At 47.8% G+C, this 18,511-nt stretch overlaps 1 protein-coding gene across 1 annotated transcript in view; it reads left to right on the plus strand.

The window, feature by feature from the left end:
- Positions 1 to 18,511, plus strand: part of LOC144485232 (uncharacterized) — a 155,905-nt gene that overhangs the window by 99,545 nt on the left and 37,849 nt on the right. The gene's annotated exons all lie outside the window — the stretch shown is intronic.

Raw genomic sequence — 18,511 nt, forward strand, 5'->3', positions numbered from 1 at the left:
GAGGGAGAGGGAGCTGGGCTCAGAGTGGAGATGGGGCAATGAGTTTGATTTCAGCTCAGGGACAAGAGAGAGTGTGTGGGATGGGGATTACAGCTCAAGATAAATGTGATAGAGAAATGTTTCGTGGAAACTGAAATTGTCAGTTCTGAAGCAGTTTTTTAAAACTCTTTTTGCAGGGAACTAGAAGAGGAGGATTCACAGACAGGAAACTCAAACTAAACTTCACATCAAAGTCTGACAGAGCCATTCGATTCATCATGACCTAAATATAATTGCTTTTGACAGTGGAGGGATAAATCGTTCCCTGTTTTGTCAGTGGAAGAAAATTTCAAAATTCAATGTGACAGAAAAAGAACTGAGACACACACATACACCCAAGTGAGAGTGCTCCAGTGAACTGACTGTGGATAGAGTTTTAACCAGTTACACAGCCTGAAAAACATCACACCATTCACAGTGGGAGAAACTATACACATGGTGTGTATGTGGATGAGGCTTCAACTAATCATCCAACCTGGAGAGACAGAAGGACACCAGCACCATGGACAAACCGTGGAAATGTGAGGATTGTGGTAAAGGATTCAATTATCCACCCGGTTGGAAACCCATTGACACGGTCTCATTGGGGTTGGGAAAATGGAGAAACCATGGAAATGTGATGATTGTGGGAAAGGATGCAATTATCCGTACTTGCTGGAAAACCATAGACCAGTCACATTGGAGAGAGGCCATTCATCTGTTCTGTGTGTGGGAAAGGATTCACTATCTCATCCCACCTGCTGTTAACACCAGCAAATTCACACTGAGGAGAGGCCGTTCAGCTGCTCCACCTGTGGAAAGGGGTTCTCATGTTCATCCAACCTCAGTGCACATCAGCGAGTTCACACTGGGGAGAGATCGTTCACCTGCTCCTTGTGTGGGAAGGAGTTTGCTAGGCCATCCAGTCTTTGGACACAACAGCGAATTCACACAGGATATATATAATATATATAAATGATTTGGAGGAAAATGTAACTGGATTGATTAGAAAATTTGCGGACGACACAGAGGTTGGTGGATTTGCGGATAGCGATGAGGACTATCAGAGGATACAGCAGGATATAGATCGGTTGGAGACTTGGGTGGAGAGATGGCAGATGGAGTTTAATCCAGACACGTGACGTAATGCATTTTGGAAGGTCTAATACAGATAGGAAATATACAGTAAATGGCAGAACCCTTAACAATATTGATAGGCAAAGGGATTGGGGTGTACAGGTGGACAGATCACTGAAAGTGGCAATGCAGGTGTAGAAGGTCATCAAGAAGACATACGGCATGCCTGCCTTCATCGGCTGGGGCATTGAGTTTAAAAATTGGCAAGTCATGTTGCAGCTTTATAGAACCTTTAGTTAGGCCGCACTTGGAACATTGTGTTCAATTCTGGTTGCCACACTACCAGAAGGATGTGGAGGCTTTCGAGAGGGTCCAGAAAAGATTTACCAGGATGTTGCCTGGTATGGAGGGCATTAGCTATGAGGAGAGGTTGGAGAAACTTGGTTTGTTCTCACTTGAGCGACGGAGGTTGAGGGGAGACCTGATAGAAGTCTACAAGATTATGAGAGGCATGGACAGAGTGGATAGTCAGAAGCTTTTTCCCAGGGTGGAAGAGTCAATTACTCGGGGGAATAGGTTTAAGGTGCGAGGGGTAAAGTTTAAAAGAGATGTACGAGGCAGATGTTTTACACAGAGAGTGGTGGGTGCCTGGAATTCATTGCCGGGGGAGGTAGTGGAAGCAGATACGGTATTGACTTTTAAGGGGCGTCTTGACAAGTACATGAATCAGATGGGAATAGAGGGATATGGTCCCTGGAAGGGTAGTGGGTTTTAGTTAAGTCAGGCAGTATGGTCGGTGCAGGCTTGGAGTGCCGAAGGGCCTGTTCCTGTGCTGCAATTTTCTTTGTTCTTAGTACACAGGCCAATTTATCTTTCTAGGGATGAGTGTGTCTGAGAGGTATGCAACTGGAAAACATTTTCCATTCACCTCCTGCATTGCTGTAGTACATATAGATATCGTTCTCACTCTGCCAGCAGGGCTGTGGGATTAATTGGACAGATCTTAAAGACTGCCCGACTGGGCAGGATGTGCCAAATGGTTTCCATCTGTGATGTATCGTTCCATAAAACAGAATATTCAGCATCAGGAGAAAGAAAGTGAAAGAAACCTGTCTCTGTGGGATTTACCCAACCAGTATGAGCACCTTCGGGAGAGCAGAGAGAGGGGAGGAAACCAGTGGGAAAAGTTTTAAAAACTCGAGGTATTCCCACAGGCGAGCACTGGTTTAAATCAATTTTAGAAATAGAGAATGGCAGCGCACAAATTCCGAGGAATGCATTTTTAAAAATTAATTGATCTTAATTGCACAAGATAATTTTCTATTGTTGATCTTTGACAATGACGCCGTTAAGTCCCAGGTGGCCCTGCGGGTGTGAAAGTGGCCTATTCATTCCACAGGAGCCTATTGCGCAGGCGCAATGCTATATCTGGAGCGTGCGCAGTATCACTTTGCCCAGAGACCTGTGAGTGCGGGAGCGGCTTTTTTTAACGGGTGAGTCGGTGGCGCTGCGGGAGAAATGGAGCCGGGAGTCGGGGCAGGGAGGGAGCTATGGCTTCACAAACATCCTCTGTAGGCCGCACGGCCCGAATAAGACCCTGCAGGTCCTGGGTTTACAGCTCCAAGGCTTTTATCTCGGGATGTGGAGATGCCGGCGTTGGACTGGGGTAAACACAGTAAGAAGTTTAACAACACCAGGTTAAAGTCCAACAGGTTTATTTGGTAGCAAAAGCCACACAAGCTTTCGAGGCTCGAAGCCCCTTCTTCAGGTGAGTGGGAATTCTGTTCACAAACAGAACTTATAAAGACACAGACTCAATTTACATGAATAATGGTTGGAATGCGAATACTTACAACTAATCCAGTCTTTAAGAAACAAAACAATGTGAGTGGAGAGAGCATCAAGACAGGCTAAAAAGATGTGTATTGTCTCCAGACAAGACAGCCAGTGAAACTCTGCAGGTCCACGCAACTGTGGGGGTTACAAATAGTGTGACATGAACCCAATATCCCGGTTGAGGCCGTCCTTGTGTGTGCGGAACTTGGCTATCAGTTTCTGCTCAGCGACTCTGCGCTGTCGTGTGTCGCGAAGGCCGCCTTGGAGAACGCTTACCCGAATATCAGAGGCCGAATGCCCGTGACCGCTGAAGTGTTCCCCAACAGGAAGAGAACAGTCTTGCCTGGTGATTGTCGAGCGGTGTTCATTCATCCGTTGTCGCAGCGTCTGCATAGTTTCCCCAATGTACCATGCCTCGGGACATCCTTTCTTGCAGCGTATCAGGTAGACAACGTTGGCCGAGTTGCAAGAGTATGTACCGTGTACCTGGTGGATGGTGTTCTCACGTGAGATGATGGCATCTGTGTCGATGATCCGGCACGTCTTGCAGAGGTTGCTGTGGCAGGGTTGTGTGGTGTCTTGGTCACTGTTCTCCTGAAGGCTGGGTAGTTTGCTGCGGACAATGGTCTGTTTGAGGTTGTGCGGTTGTTTGAAGGCAAGAAGTGGGGGTGTGGGGATGGCCTTGGCGAACACGGAACAGCCATGGGGACCAAATTCGCACCTCAATATGCCAACATCTTCATGCACAGGTTCGAAGAAGACTTCTTCACCGCACGGGACCTTCAACCGATGCTATACACTAGATACATCGATGACATTTTCTTCCTTTGGACTCATGGTGAACAATCACTGAAACAACTCTATGATGACATCAACAAGTTCCATCCCACCATCAGGCTCACCATAGACTACTCTCTGGAATCGGTTGCATTCTTGGACACGCGCATCTCCATTAAGGACGGTCACCTCAGCACCTCACTGTACCGCAAGCCCACGGATAACCTCACGATGCTCCACTTCTCCAGCTTCCACCCTAAACACGTTTAAGAAGCCATCCCCTACGGACAAGCCCTCCGTATACACAGGATCTGCTCGGATGAGGAGGATCGCAACAGACACCTCCAGATGCTGAAAGATGCCCTCATAAGAACAGGATATGGCGCTAGACTCATTGATCAACAGTTCCAACGCGCCACAGCGAAAAACCGCACCGACCTCCTCAGAAGACAAACACGGGACACAGTGGACAGAGTACCCTTCGTTGTCCAGTACTTCCCCGGAGCGGAGAAGCTACGGCATCTCCTCCGGAGCCTTCAACATGTCATTGATGAAGACGAACATCTCGCCAAGGCCATCCCCACACCCCCACTTCTTGCCTTCAAACAACCGCACAACCTCAAACAGACCATTGTCCGCAGCAAACTACCCAGCCTTCAGGAGAACAGTGACCATGACACCACACAACCCTGCCACAGCAACCTCTGCAAGACGTGCCGGATCATCGACACAGATGCCATCATCTCACGTGAGAACACCATCCACCAGGTACACGGTACATACTCTTGCAACTCGGCCAACGTTGTCTACCTGATACGCTGCAAGAAAGGATGTCCCGAGGCATGGTACATTGGGGAAACTATGCAGACGCTGCGACAACGGATGAATGAACACCGCTCGACAATCACCAGGCAAGACTGTTCTCTTCCTGTTGGGGAACACTTCAGCGGTCACGGGCATTCGGCCTCTGATATTCGGGTAAGCGTTCTCCAAGGCGGCCTTCGCGACACACGACAGCGCAGAGTCGCTGAGCAGAAACTGATAGCCAAGTTCCGCACACACAAGGACGGCCTCAACCGGGATATTGGGTTCATGTCACACTATCTGTAACCCCCACAGTTGCGTGGACCTGCAGAGTTTCACTGGCTGTCTTGTCTGGAGACAATACACATCTTTTTAGCCTGTCTTGATGCTCTCTCCACTCACATTGTTTTGTTTCTTAAAGACTGGATTAGTTGTAAGTATTCGCATTCCAACCATTATTCATGTAAATTGAGTCTGTGTCTTTATAAGTTCTGTTTGTGAACAGAATTCCCACTCACCTGAAGAAGGGGCTTCGAGCCTCGAAAGCTTGTGTGGCTTTTGCTACCAAATAAACCTGTTGGACTTTAACCTGGTGTTTTATCTCGGGAACAGGCCCCGGTTATTGGCCGCCATCTTGTTTCAGCGGGGAAGGAGAGCGCATGCGCTGCTGTCGGTGACGGGTCACAATGGGCGTGGTTTCAGGGGCTGGTTCAGAACCTCTGTCTTCAGAGGGACAATAGAATCATAGAAACCCTACAGCACAGAGAGAGGCCATTCGGCCCATCGAGTCTGCACCGACCACAATCCCACCCAGGCCCTACCCCCATATCCCTACATATTTTACCCGCTAATCCCTCTAATCTACGCATCCCAGGACACTAAGGGGCAATTTTTTTAGCATAGCAATCAACCTAACCCACATATCTTTGGACTGTGGGAGGAAACCGGAGCACCCGGAGGAAAACCCACGCAGAGAGGGGCGGGTCGGGATGGTGACCTCCTCGTGAACCTGCTCCTGGGCCTGGCGAAGCGCGCCATTTACCGGTCCAGGCTGCGGGCGATCGAGGGGGCCGTCCATCCTGACTGTCTGCCCCTCTACTGCGGCTACGTTCACGGCCAGGTGTCCCTGGAGAGGGAACATGCGGTGTCTACAGGCACGGTTGACGCCTTCTGCCCCCGTTGGGCACCGCAGGGGTTGGGGTGCGTTATCGACCCGAATAATCACACTATGATTTGATGTTTTTAAGTTTCCTTTGTACTTTGATTTTTGTTTGGGCTGTTCCCCCTCCTTTTGGGGAGCTGCCCCTTTTACTTTGTCCTGATTTAACTTGAGTTTGTTTATTTGGTTTGACCTTAAAAGAGGCCAACATCTGTGGGTAAAACACTTTCTTTTCTCCCCCTTTCCATTTCTTTTCTCATTCTGGGGGAAATTGGGGACTTGCAGCAACTGAAGGGAAATGAAGTGAATCCAGTCGGTATTTTCCACACATTGTTAGTCCAGTCAGATAGACATATATCTGTCTGGCAGCCTGCATGGAGATTTCCAGCTCTCTCTGTCCAGGACAGGAAGCAGTGAGCATGGATCTATCAATCAGCACCTACAGGAGAATTGGGAGGGTGAATATTAGATACAGCAGAGTGAGAATCGAGGGAGAGTGTGTGGGATGGAGATTTACAGCTCTTGCATTGTAATATGATGCTGTAGCGATGTTATACATTTCCAGTCATAAAGTCATTACAGCACAGAAGGAATCCATTCGGTAACTCGAGTCCATGCTGACTCTCTGTATAACATTCCAGTCCCATTACCACTCTATATCCCATTCTCCTGCAACTTTATTTCCTTCAAGTGCCCATCCACTTTCATTTTTAAATAGAATCCATAGATATGGATGGAGATTTACAGCTTTTTGGGACTGGTATATGAAAGAATCTTCCATAGAAACTAGAATTGTCTGTTCTGAATTTCTATCCTGTACTGACACTGATGACTTTTGTAAACTCATTTTACAGGATATTAAAAGAGGAATCACAGGCCGAAATCTCAAACGTCACGTCTCGACGTGGCAGAGTCATATTTCTTGGGAGCTGAATATCATCGGACTTTGAATCCAGAAGGAGAAATGATTGTCCGGTCTGTCGATTTGAAATGTCAGTGTGACTGGAAAAGCATCAACACACTGCCACACTCGAGTGAGAGTGTTCCAATGCACTGACTAAAGAGCTTTAACCAGTTACACAGTCTGAATAAATATCACACCATTCACAGCGGGGAGAGACTGTACCTGTGTTCTGTGTGTGGACGAGGCTTCAACTGATTGTCCACCCAAGAGAGAGGCAAGGACACCTGCACCATGGAGAAACCATGGAAATGTGCAGACTGTGGCAAGAGATACAGAGCCCCCTCTCAGCTGGAAGCTCATCGGCTCATCCACACTGGGCAGCGGCCGTTCATCTGCTCTCAGTGTGGGAAGAGATTCACTCAGTCATCCCACCCGCGGAGACACCAGCGAGTTCACACTGGGGAGAGGCCATTCACGTGTTCTCAGTGTGGGGAGGGATTCACTCGATCTTCTGACCTGCTGGTCCATGAGCGCATTCACACTGGGGAGAGGCCGTTCACCTGCTCTCAGTGTGGGAAGGGATTCATTCGGTCTTCCGACCTGCGGAAACACCAACGAGTTCACACCGGGGAGAGGCCCTTTACCTGCTCTCGATGTGGGGAGGGATTCACTCAGTCATCCCACCTGCAGAGACACAAGCGAGTTCACACTGGGGAGAGGCCATTCACCTGCTCTCAATGTGGGAAGGGATTCACTGGGTCCTCCCGCCTGCAGATGCACCAGCGAGTTCACACTGGGGAGAGGCCATTCACCTGCTCTCAGTGTGGGAAGGGTTTCTGTAATTCATCCAGCCTGCTGACACACCAGCGAGTTCACATTGGGGAGAAACCGTTCACCTGCTCTCAGTGTGGGAAGGGATTCACTCGGTTATCGAACCTGCGGATACACCAGCGAGTTCACACTGGGGAGAGACCGTTCAGCTGCTCTGTGTGAGAAGATATTCAGTCTTTCATCCCATCTGTTGAGACACCAACAAGTTCACGAGTGATTCCAGGGGTTGGATTCTGCTGTCATTGTTTCTGCTCTCAATTCCATCCAGAACTGCATTTTGTTCATTCTCACAGTTGGTCAATGGGGAGGGTCGGAGGGTTTCTTTCTGCTGGACTGGCCGGTCTCATGGCTTTGCCTCCAGTGGGCTGATGCTCTTTGAGTCTTGTTGCGAATACCTGGTTTCAAATTTCACAAGGATCACAGAGTGACCGGGTGTTAGGAAATTAAGAGATAGTCACTATTTCTGTTTGAAACCCCCCAATGCCCATCCAATTTCCTTTGTAATTGTTTATTGTCTCCACTTCCTCCACCCTCGTAGGCAGCGAGTTCCAGGTCATTATCATTCACTGCATCAAAATATTCTTCCTCACATCCCCCCACTGCATCTCTGATCCAAAACCTTAAATCTGTGTCCCCCTCGTCCTTGTTCCATCAGCGAATGGGAACAGCTTTTCTTTGTCCACCTTATCTAAACCTGTCAGAATCTTGTCCACCTCTATCAAATCTCCCCTCAACCTCCTTTGCTCCAAGAGGAACAACCCCAGCCTGACATTGACAATAAAGAACAAACTAACAGAATATGTTAATACCTGAAATCAAATGGGAATGTTTAATTTCTGTTTTAAAGATATTGTGAATATATTGTCCTGGAGAACAAAGAAATTGGAATAGCTCACTGTGGGTGAGGTTGAATGGAATATATCAATGTGGAATCCTGGTTCATTCCAGTGAAAGTCTGGAATGTGTCGATGGGATGAATAAGTTGATCACTTTCTCTGGGAGATATTTACATCCTTGTCCATTGTTCGAGGGGGTTCAGGACAACCTGGGACGAAAAGACTAATAGATCAGAATAGGTTAATTTAGAGTGAATATATTCAAGAAGAATCACAAAGTACCTGGAGTTACACAGGTACTGTTTGCATAGAAATACATATAACCATTGTTAGTGAATTTAAACATGTATTTTTGATAACATATATTCTGTATTAAAATCATACACCTTGGCTAATGACACTCTAAGGCATGATGGTATATAGCTATGTAAGAAGAACCACATTCTTTGAAAACAATACAGCTACTGAGTTAAGCAAAAAAAAACTCTTATCAGTGTTGGCTCCAGACAGTACAAGCTTCCCAGACAATTGAATGAATAAGAGCATACCGTTTCCCGATAAAGAATTGCTCGGACACAGTGGAAAAGCACTTTTGAATTTATGGACCTATGTATTCTCACGCTGCCAGAGAGTGACATGTTACTGGCCAAGGTAAATAATCTAGACGAATAATGATTGGCTGATGTCTGGCTGGGTGAGCAAAGTGGGTGGGGAAATGATTTTTGAAAGTTGTATAATTGTAATATTGGAAGCAATGGAATTTAGAATAGTTTGGCTGCCCCAAATTATTCTCTGACGCCCCTGGACCAGGCCTGGGCAATAAAGCACGTATTCAACAGAATTACTGTCTCTGTGAGGGCTTTGGCTCACAGGGCTTCGGCGAAGGCGAGGAAGGTTGTTTGTTTTTCTTCTGTTGCACCCCCTTTTTTGTTTTATCTCCCAAAAACTAAAAAGGACATGGCTGGTATGAGTGGGAGGCCAGTATACTGCATTCGGTGTGGGATGTGGGAGTTCCTGGAGACAACTTGCCTCCCGGAAGTCCATATCTGTGCCAGATGCGTGGAACTGCAACTCCTGAAGGATCGTGTAAGGGAGCTGGAGCTGAGGCTCGATGAACTCAGTTTAGTTAGGGCAAATGAGAGATTAATAGATAAAAGTTATAGTCAGGTAGTGACACGGGGTCTCAGAAGGAAGACACGTGGGTCACAGTTAGGAGGGGTAATAGTCAGAAGGGTGATGTGCCAGAAAGTACCCCAGTGGCAGTCTCCCATAAAAGAAAGGGATGGGCAACAGATGGGAGAAGGGAAGGGAGTGAGCAGTCTGTGGAGGGATCCCCTGTGGTTGTCCCCCTCCAAAATAGGTATCTTGTTTTGGATTCTGTGGAGGGGGATGACCCTCCAGGGGTAAGCCACGAGGACCAGATCGCCTCCACGGAGACAGGCTCAAGGGTCCGGAAGGGAAAGAAGCGGTTTAGGAGAGCGATAGTTGTGGGGGACGCAATGGTTAGAGGCACGGACAGGCGGTTCTGTGGGAGTGAACGAGAATCCAGGATGGTAGTCTGCCTCCCTGGTGCCGGGGTACTGGATGTCTCCGAGAGGGTAGGAAGCATATTTAAAAAGGAAGGTAGTCAAACGGATGTGATTATACACATTGGTGAAAATGATGTAGGTAGGAAGAGCAGGGGGGTCATACGAGAGAAATTCAGGGAGTTGGGTGCTAGGCTAAAAAGTAAGGCCTCCAGGGTAGCAATCTCTGGACTGCTCCCGTTGTCTAGTGCAAGTGAGGCTCAGAACAGGGAGATTCTACAGTTGAACGCGTGGCTAAAGGACTGGTGCAAGAGGGAGGGTTTTAAATTCACAGATAACTGGGAAATCTTCAAGTCAGGATGGCAACTGTATAGAAAGGATGGGTTACACCTTAACTGGAAGGGAGCAAATATCCTGGCTGGGAGTTTTGCGAGAGTGTTTCGGCAGGATTTAAACTAGTGTGGCAGGGGGGTGGGGAACAAAACAGTAGGTCAGTAAATACTGAGGCTGGGGTTGAGCTGGGGGCCAGGGCAAGGCTAGCTAAGAAGAGGAGCACTCTGGAGGAGGATGACCTGAGTGGGCCTGGAGGTCTGGAGTGCATCTGCTTCAATGCAAGGAGCGTAACGGGTAAAACAGACGAACTTAGGGCCTTAATGCTTATGCGGAATTTGGATGTGGTTGCGGTGACGGAAACTTGGTTAAAAGAAGGACAGGACTGGCAGCTGAATATTCCGGGGTATAAGTGTTTTAGGCGAGACAGAGGAGGGGCTAAAAAAGGTGGGGGAGTAGCGATATTAGTTAAGGAGCATATTACCGTGGTGCAGAGGGTAGACAACTTAGAGGGGTCATGTACTGAGTCGCTGTGGGTGGAACTCAGAAACAGGAAGGGTGCAGTCACTATGCTGGGGGTGTACTACAGACCACCTCTCGGCCCACGGGAAGTGGAGGAAAGGATATGTCAGGAGATTCTGGATAGGTGCAGAAAAAATAGGGTTGTTGTAGTGGGGGACTTTAATTTCCCTGGCTGGACTGTGCTTAGAGCTGGGGGTCCGGACGGGGAGGAATTTGTAAAATGCGTACTGGAAGGTTCTTTGGAACAGTATGTAGATAGCCCGACTAGAGAGGGGGCTATACTGGACCTAGTTCTGGGAAATGAGCCCGGTCAGGTCGTCAAAGTTTCGGTAGGGGAACATGTGGGCAAATAGTGACCACAACTCTGTTAACTTTAGGATAGTAATTGACAAGGATGAGTGCTGTCCTACGGGCAGGGTGCTAAATTGGGGGAAGGCTAACTATAGCCGGATTAGGCAGGAATTGGTGGATGTTGATTGGGAGAGGATGTTCGAGGGTAAGTCCGCATCTGGCATGTGGGAGTCTTTTAAGGAACCATTGATAAGGCTGCAGGATAGGCATGTGCCTGTAAAAAGGAAAGATAGGAAAGCTAGGATTCGAGAGCCGTGGATAACCAGGGAAATTGAGGATCTGATTAACATGAAAAGGGAGGCGTATGTTAAGTCCAGGCAACAGAAAACAGATGGAGCTCTGGAGGAATACAGAGAGAGTAGGAAAGAACTCAAACGGGGAGTTAGAAGGGCAAAAAGAGGTCACGAGATGTTCTTGGCAGGCAGGATTAAAGAGAATCCTAAGGCATTCTATTCATACGTTAGGAACAAAAGAGTTGTCAGGGAGAAAATCGGACCTCTCAGGGACAAAGGAGGGGAATTATGCTTAGAACCCAAGGGAATAGGGGCGATCCTAAATGAATACTTTGCATCGGTATTCACGAAGGAGAGGGGCGTGTTAACCGAGAGTGTCTCGGAGGGAGGTGTTGACCCGTTAGAGAAAATCTCCATTACAAGAGAGGAAGTGTTAGGTTTTTGAGGGAACATTAAAACTGACAAAGCCCCAGGGCCTGATGGCATCTATCCTCGACTGCTCAGGGAGACGAGAGGTGAAATTGCTGGGCCTCTGACGGAAATCTTTGTCGCTTCTTTGGACACGGGTGAGGTCCCTGAGGATTGGAGGATAGCGAATGTGGTCCCGTTGTTTAAGAAGGGTAGCAGGGATAACCCAGGAAATTATAGGCCGGTGAGCTTGACGTCCGTGGTAGGGAAGTTGTTGGAGAGGATTCTTAGAGACAGGATGTATGTGCATTTAGAACGGAACAATCTCATTAGTGACAGACAGCATGGTTTTGTAAGAGGGAGGTCGTGCCTTACAAATTTGGTGGAGTTTTTTGAGGAAGTGACAAAAACGGTTGATGAAGGAAGGGCCGTGGATGTCGTCTATATGGATTTCAGTAAGGCATTTGACAAAGTCCCACATGGCAGGTTGGTTAAGAAGGTTAAGGCTCATGGGATACAAGGAGAAGTGGCTAGATGGGTGGAGAACTGGCTTGGCCATAGGAGACAGAGGGTAGTGGTCGAAGGGTCTTTTTCCGGCTGGAGGTCTGTGACCAGTGGTGTTCCGCAGGGCTCTGTACTGGGACCTCTGCTATTTCTGATATATATAAATGATTTGGAAGAAGGTGTAACTGGTGTAATCAGCAAGTTTGCGGATGACACGAAGATGGCTGGACTTGCGGATAGCGAAGAGCATTGTCGGGCAATACAGCAGGATATAGATAGGCTGGAAAATTGGGCGGAGAGGTGGCAGATGGAGTTTAATCGGATAAATGCGAAGTGATGCATTTTGGAAGAAATAATGTAGGGAGGAGTTATACAATAAATGGCAGAGTCATCAGGAGTATAGAAACACAGAGGGACCTAGGTGTGCAAGTCCACAAATCCTTGAACGTGGCAACACAGGTGGAGAAGGTGGTGAAGAAGGCATATGGTATGCTTGCCTTTATAGGACGAGGTATAGAGTATAAAAGCTGGAGTCTGATGATGCAGCTGTATAGAACGCTGGTTAGGCCACATTTGGAGTACTGCGTCCAGTTCTGGTCGCCGCACTACCAGAAGGACGTGGAGGCGTTAGAGAGAGTGCAGAGAAGGTTTCCCAGGATGTTGCCTGGTATGGAGGGTCTTAGCTATGAGGAGAGATTGGGTAAACTGGGGTTGTTCTCCCTGGAAAGACGGAGAATGAGGGGAGATCTAACAGAGGTGTACAAGATTATGAAGGGGATAGATAGGGTGAACGGTGGGAAGCTTTTTCCCAGATCAGAAGTGACGTTCACGAGGGGTCACGGGCTCAAGGTGAGAGGGGCGAAGTATAACTCAGATATTAGAGGGATGTTTTTTACACAGAGGGTGGTGGGGGCCTGGAATGCGCTGCCAAGTAGGGTGGTGGAGGCAGGCACGCTGACATCGTTTAAGACTTACCTGGATAGTTACAGGAGCAGCCTGGGAATGGAGGGATACAAACGATTGGTCTTGTTGGACCAAGGAGCGGCACAGGCTTGGAGGGCCGAAGGGCCTGTTTCCTGTGCTGTACTGTTCTTTGTTCTTTGTGAGCTCTTTGTATGAGCTGAGTTGTAAATCAGTGGAAAACCAGCATAATACTTGGTCTCTGAAACGTTTCTACATCCATGAACTTTGTTTTAAAGAAATCCACATTTGAAAGCCCGGCCACGACATGAAATATCAGCACCATAACAGGGGGAGATAAGAAAGACAGACACTCACTTTGATCTTTTCATCAGCACTTCTGAGAGTGTGACATGAATTTACGATACTGGAGTGAGTGTACAGATGTGATTTGTTACATGTGAAAAATAGCAAGCCTAAAGTCATGGTGAGATGGAGTGAAGAGCGGGTCCCAAACACACACAGCTACTTGAGACACAGCAGGAGATGAAATGGCTAATGTGGCCAGGGGGTTGAGACAACATTGTGACATCATCAAGGCATTGAAACACACTCCAGAGAAACTGAGTTCAAAACAATCAGGATCCAATTAAACACAATGCACATGCTCACAAAGTGAGGAAAATTACAGTAAAATGGATCATATAATGGATTGGGACAATTAAGGGCTTGGGAGAAATAATACTGAGTAAGAACTGTCCACAAGTTGGATAGGGGTAAAGAGAGCTGGAGAATCTTTTACATCTTTTATGGACTAGTAACCCAGAACTGACAGCGCTCCTTCAGGAGTAGGAAAGATGGAGTCGATGTGACCCCAGGCGGGACAGGAACAGAACTGGAAAATAACGGAGTGGAATTGAAATTGTCTGAATGACTGGACTAACAATGTGTGGAATGGACAGACTGGGGAACAATGGGTGGGGGCGGGGCTCCCGGGTCCGCGCGCCTGAACCCGGAGACGTCACCGCGGAGCAGAGTGATTGCCATTGGGTGATTGAGGCAAGGCTCCATTGTGCCGTCACAATGACTCAGAGGGGCGTTCCCAGCACACAGTGTCCCATTGGCAGCAATATCACTGGTTACAGAAGCCGCACACTGCGGATTGGACACCAGCTCAGCGCGGCTGGCGGTCAAAGCCCCGCCCACTCCCACGTAGGCCTGGGCTCCGCCCCCTCATTGTCCACATGCGGCATATTGACCAATGGTTGCCAGGAGGACCGGATGGGCGATGGTCCTCCAGCCAATCAGAGTCGGGGCCTTGTGTCAATGGCCGCATGGAGCTTCGTCCATTGTTGCTGCTGCTCCTCTCCCTCTGAATGAAGATTAAGCTTCAGACAGACTCAGCCTTCCTCCTGTCTCCTACATCTGTGAGTAAAACACTTTCTTTTCTCCCCCTTTCCATTTCTTTTCTCATTTTGCACTTCAATTTTTAACTTCTGGGTCACCACTCGCTGCCTAAGTAAAGATTCTCCTCACATTCTTTATGTATCTATAACCAGGTAATACAGTGTATTACACACACCATCAGTCTGCTCATTTATATCCAAATGTAAAACTGTAACGTGACTGTCAGCTTGAAGATTTTCAGCTCTCTGTGCCCACAACAGGAAGAAGTCTCACAACACCAGATTAAAGTCCAACAGGTTTATTTGGTAGCACAAAGCCATCGTCACAATGCCACATTTGGTAGAACAGGAAACTTGAGAAACTCGGCATCACCACCAGCAGCAATCAAGCCTCCCCCGGTACCACAGTAGAAAACAGTACCACTGCAGGGAAGTCCATTGTCAACTTGTCAGACACACTTCAACCAGATGAAATCGAAGTTCTCAATTTCTGCCCCACCACCAAAATAGACCCCATCAGTCTCGCAGCAGACACAGAGGAATTCATCAGGCGAATGAGGCTGCGGGAGTTCTTCCACAAACCCCAAGAGGCCAACAGCGAACATAATGAGATAGTCAATGAACTGGAACAGCCGATAGAGAGATCCACGGTACAGCAACCGAAGAGGAAAGAGTCGAATTGGACTCCTCTGGAAGGCCGCTGCCCTCGACTTGACATGTATGCCCAAGCCGTCAGGAGGTGTGTCAATACCAGATTCATCAGTCACACTCACAAGACAGCCCCGAACATCACCCAAGCACAGCGCAACGCCATCTGCGCTCTCAAGATCAAGCGCACCATTGTCATCAAACCAGCAGACAAAGGAGGGGCAATCATCATGCTGAACAGAACGAATTACTGCAAAGTGTCCTGACAACTGAACAATGAGGAAAACTACAGACAGTTACCTGCAGATCCGACCAAAGAATACACCCGTCAACTCAACAGACAGATCAAGACATTTGATCTGGACCTTCAGAGCACCCTCCGTGCTCTCATCCCACGTACTCCCCGCGTTGGAGATCTCTACTACCTCCCGAAGATACACAAGGCAAACACACCTGGCCGTCCCATCGTATCGGGCAATGGGACCCTGTGCGAGAAACTCTCCGGCTATGTCGAGGGCATCCTGAAACCCATTGTACAAAGAACCCCAGCTTCTGTCGTGACACTACGGACTTCCTTCAGAAACAGCACACATGGAGCAGTTGAACCAGCAGCACTCCTCATCACAATGGATGTCTCGGCACTCTACACCAGCATCCCCCATGACGATGGCATTGGTGCAACTGCCTCAGTACTCAACGCCAACAACTGCCAATCTCCAGATGCAATTTTACAATCATCCACTTCATCCTGACCACAATGACTTCACCTTCAACAACCAGTTCTTTATCCAGACACACGGAATAGCCTTGGGGACCAAATTCACACCTCAATATGCCAACATCTTCATGCACAGGTTCGAACAAGACCTCTTCACTGCACAGGACCTTCAATCGATGCTATACACTAGATACATCGATGACATTTTCTTCCTTTGGACTTATGGTGAACAATCACTGAAACAACTATATGATGACATCAACAAGTTCCTTCCCACCATCAGACTCACCATGGACTACTCTCCGGAATCGGTTGCATTCTTGGGCACACACATTTTCATCAAGGACGGTCACCTCAGCACTTCACTGTACCGCAAGCCCACGGATAATCTCACAGTGCTCCACTTCTCCCACTTCCACCCTAAACACGTTAAAGAAGCCATCCCCTACGGACAAGCCCTCCGTATACACAGGATCTGCTCAGATGAGGAGGATCGCAACAGACACCTCCAGACGCTGAAAGATGCCCTCATAAGAACAGGATATGGCGCTCGACTCATCGATCGACAGTTCCGATGCGCCACGGCGAAAAACTGACCTTCTCAGAAGACAAACACTGGACAGGAGGACAGAGTACCCTTTGTTGTCCAGTACTTCCCCGGAGCGAAGAAGCTACGACATCTTCTCCGGAGCCTTCAACATGTCATTGATGAAGACCAACATCTCGCCAAGGCCATCCCCACACCCCCACTACTTGGCTTCAAACAACCGCACAACCTCAAAAAGACTATTGTCTGCAACAAACTACCCAGCCTTCAGGAGAACAGTGACCATGACACCACACAACCCTGCCACAGCAACCTCTGCAAGACGTGCCGGATCATCGACACAGATGCTATCATCTCACGTGAGAACACCATCCACCAGGTACACGGTACATACACTTGCAACTCGGCCAACGTTGTCTACCTGAGACGCTGCAGGAAAGGATGTCCCGAGGCATGGTACATTGGGGAGACCATGCAGACGCTATGACAGCGGATGAATGAACACCGCTCAACAATCACCAGACAAGAGTGTTCTTTTCCTGTTGGGAACACTTCAGTGGTCACGGGCATTCGGCTTCTGATCTTCGGGTAAGCGTTCTCCAAGGCAGCCTTCACGACACACGACAGCGCAGAGTTGCTGAGCAGAGACTGACAGCCAAGTTCCGCACACATGAGGACGGCCTCAACTTGGATCTTGGGTTCGTGTCATGCTATTTGTAACCCCCACGACTTGCCTGGGCTTGCAAAATCTCACTAACTGTCCTGGCTGGAGACAATACACATCTCTTTAACCTGTGCTTAAACGTCTCTCCACTCACATTGTCTGTACCTTTCAGACTTGATTACCTGTAAAAACTTGCATTCCAACCATTATTTTGTAAATTGAGTTTGTGTCTTTATATGCCCTGTTTGTGAACTGAAATCCCACTCACCTGATGTAGGGGCAGCGCTCCGAAAGCTAGTGGCTTGTGCTGCCAAATAAACCTGTTGGACTTTAACCTGGTGTTGTGAGACTTCTTCCTGTGTTTACCCGAGTCCAACGCCGGCATCTCCACATCCAGGACAGGAAGCAGTGAGCATGGATCTGTCAATCAGCCTGAATAGTATATATATTATATATTTCCAGTTATTCATCTCTTGCTTATTAGAATCATTAGTCTTTGGATTTTTCTTCCACAGGGATCAGTGGAAGCTGAGGGTTATTGAAGATATTCGAGGATGAGTTAGGTGGATATTACATTGATAAAGGAGTCAAGCGTTGTGGAGAACAAGTGGGAAAATGGAGTGAAAGTTAAGATGAGGAGGGATTTCCTCACTCAAGGATGTGGTGAAGTTTTTGAATTCTGCACTCCAGAGGACTGTGGACCCTCATTCATCATATATTTTCAAGAGAGAGATTGGTAACTTTTGAGGCATTGAGCAACATGGGGGACAGAACATAGAACATAGAAAAGCTACAGCACAAACAGGCCCTTCGGCTCACAAGTTACGCCGAAATGTCCCTAGCTACGAGGCTTACCGATAACCCTCTATCTTACTAACTTCCATGATAGTTTGGGAAATAGTGGCGCTGTGCAAATAGTGTGAGGTCGATCAGCCAATTCTCAATGAATGGTTGAGGCAGTTCGATGGGCTGAATGGCCAACTGCAGCTCCTGTTTCTTATGATTTGTGTGTGGTGGACAGGAAGCAGTGAGCATGGATCTGTCAATCAGCCTCAATCAGCACCTTCAGGAGAATTGGGAGGGTGAATATTAGATACAGAAGAGTGAGAATGGAGGGAGAGTGTGTGGGATGGAGATTCACAGCTTTTGGGGAATGAGAGAGGAAAGAATGTTCCATAGAAACTAGAATTGTCTGTTCTGAATTTCTACTTCTATTTCTAACTCATTTTACAGGATATTGAAAGAGGAACCACAGGCTGAAATCTCAAATGTCACATCTAGATCTGACAGAGTCACATTCCTTGGGAGCTGAATATCATCAGCCTTTGAATCTAGAAGGAGAAATGATTGTCCAGTCTGTTGATTTGAAAAAAAATTCAAACATCAGTGTGACTGGAAAAGCACCAACACACTGCCACACTCGAGTGAGTGTGTCCAATGCACTGACTAAAGAGCTTTAACTAGTTACACAGCCTGAATAAATATCACACCATTCACAGTGAGGAAAGACTG

The sequence above is a fragment of the Mustelus asterias genome, unplaced genomic scaffold, assembly GCF_964213995.1.
Source record: "Mustelus asterias unplaced genomic scaffold, sMusAst1.hap1.1 HAP1_SCAFFOLD_171, whole genome shotgun sequence".
In the NCBI taxonomy this organism is placed as follows: domain Eukaryota; kingdom Metazoa; phylum Chordata; class Chondrichthyes; order Carcharhiniformes; family Triakidae; genus Mustelus; species Mustelus asterias.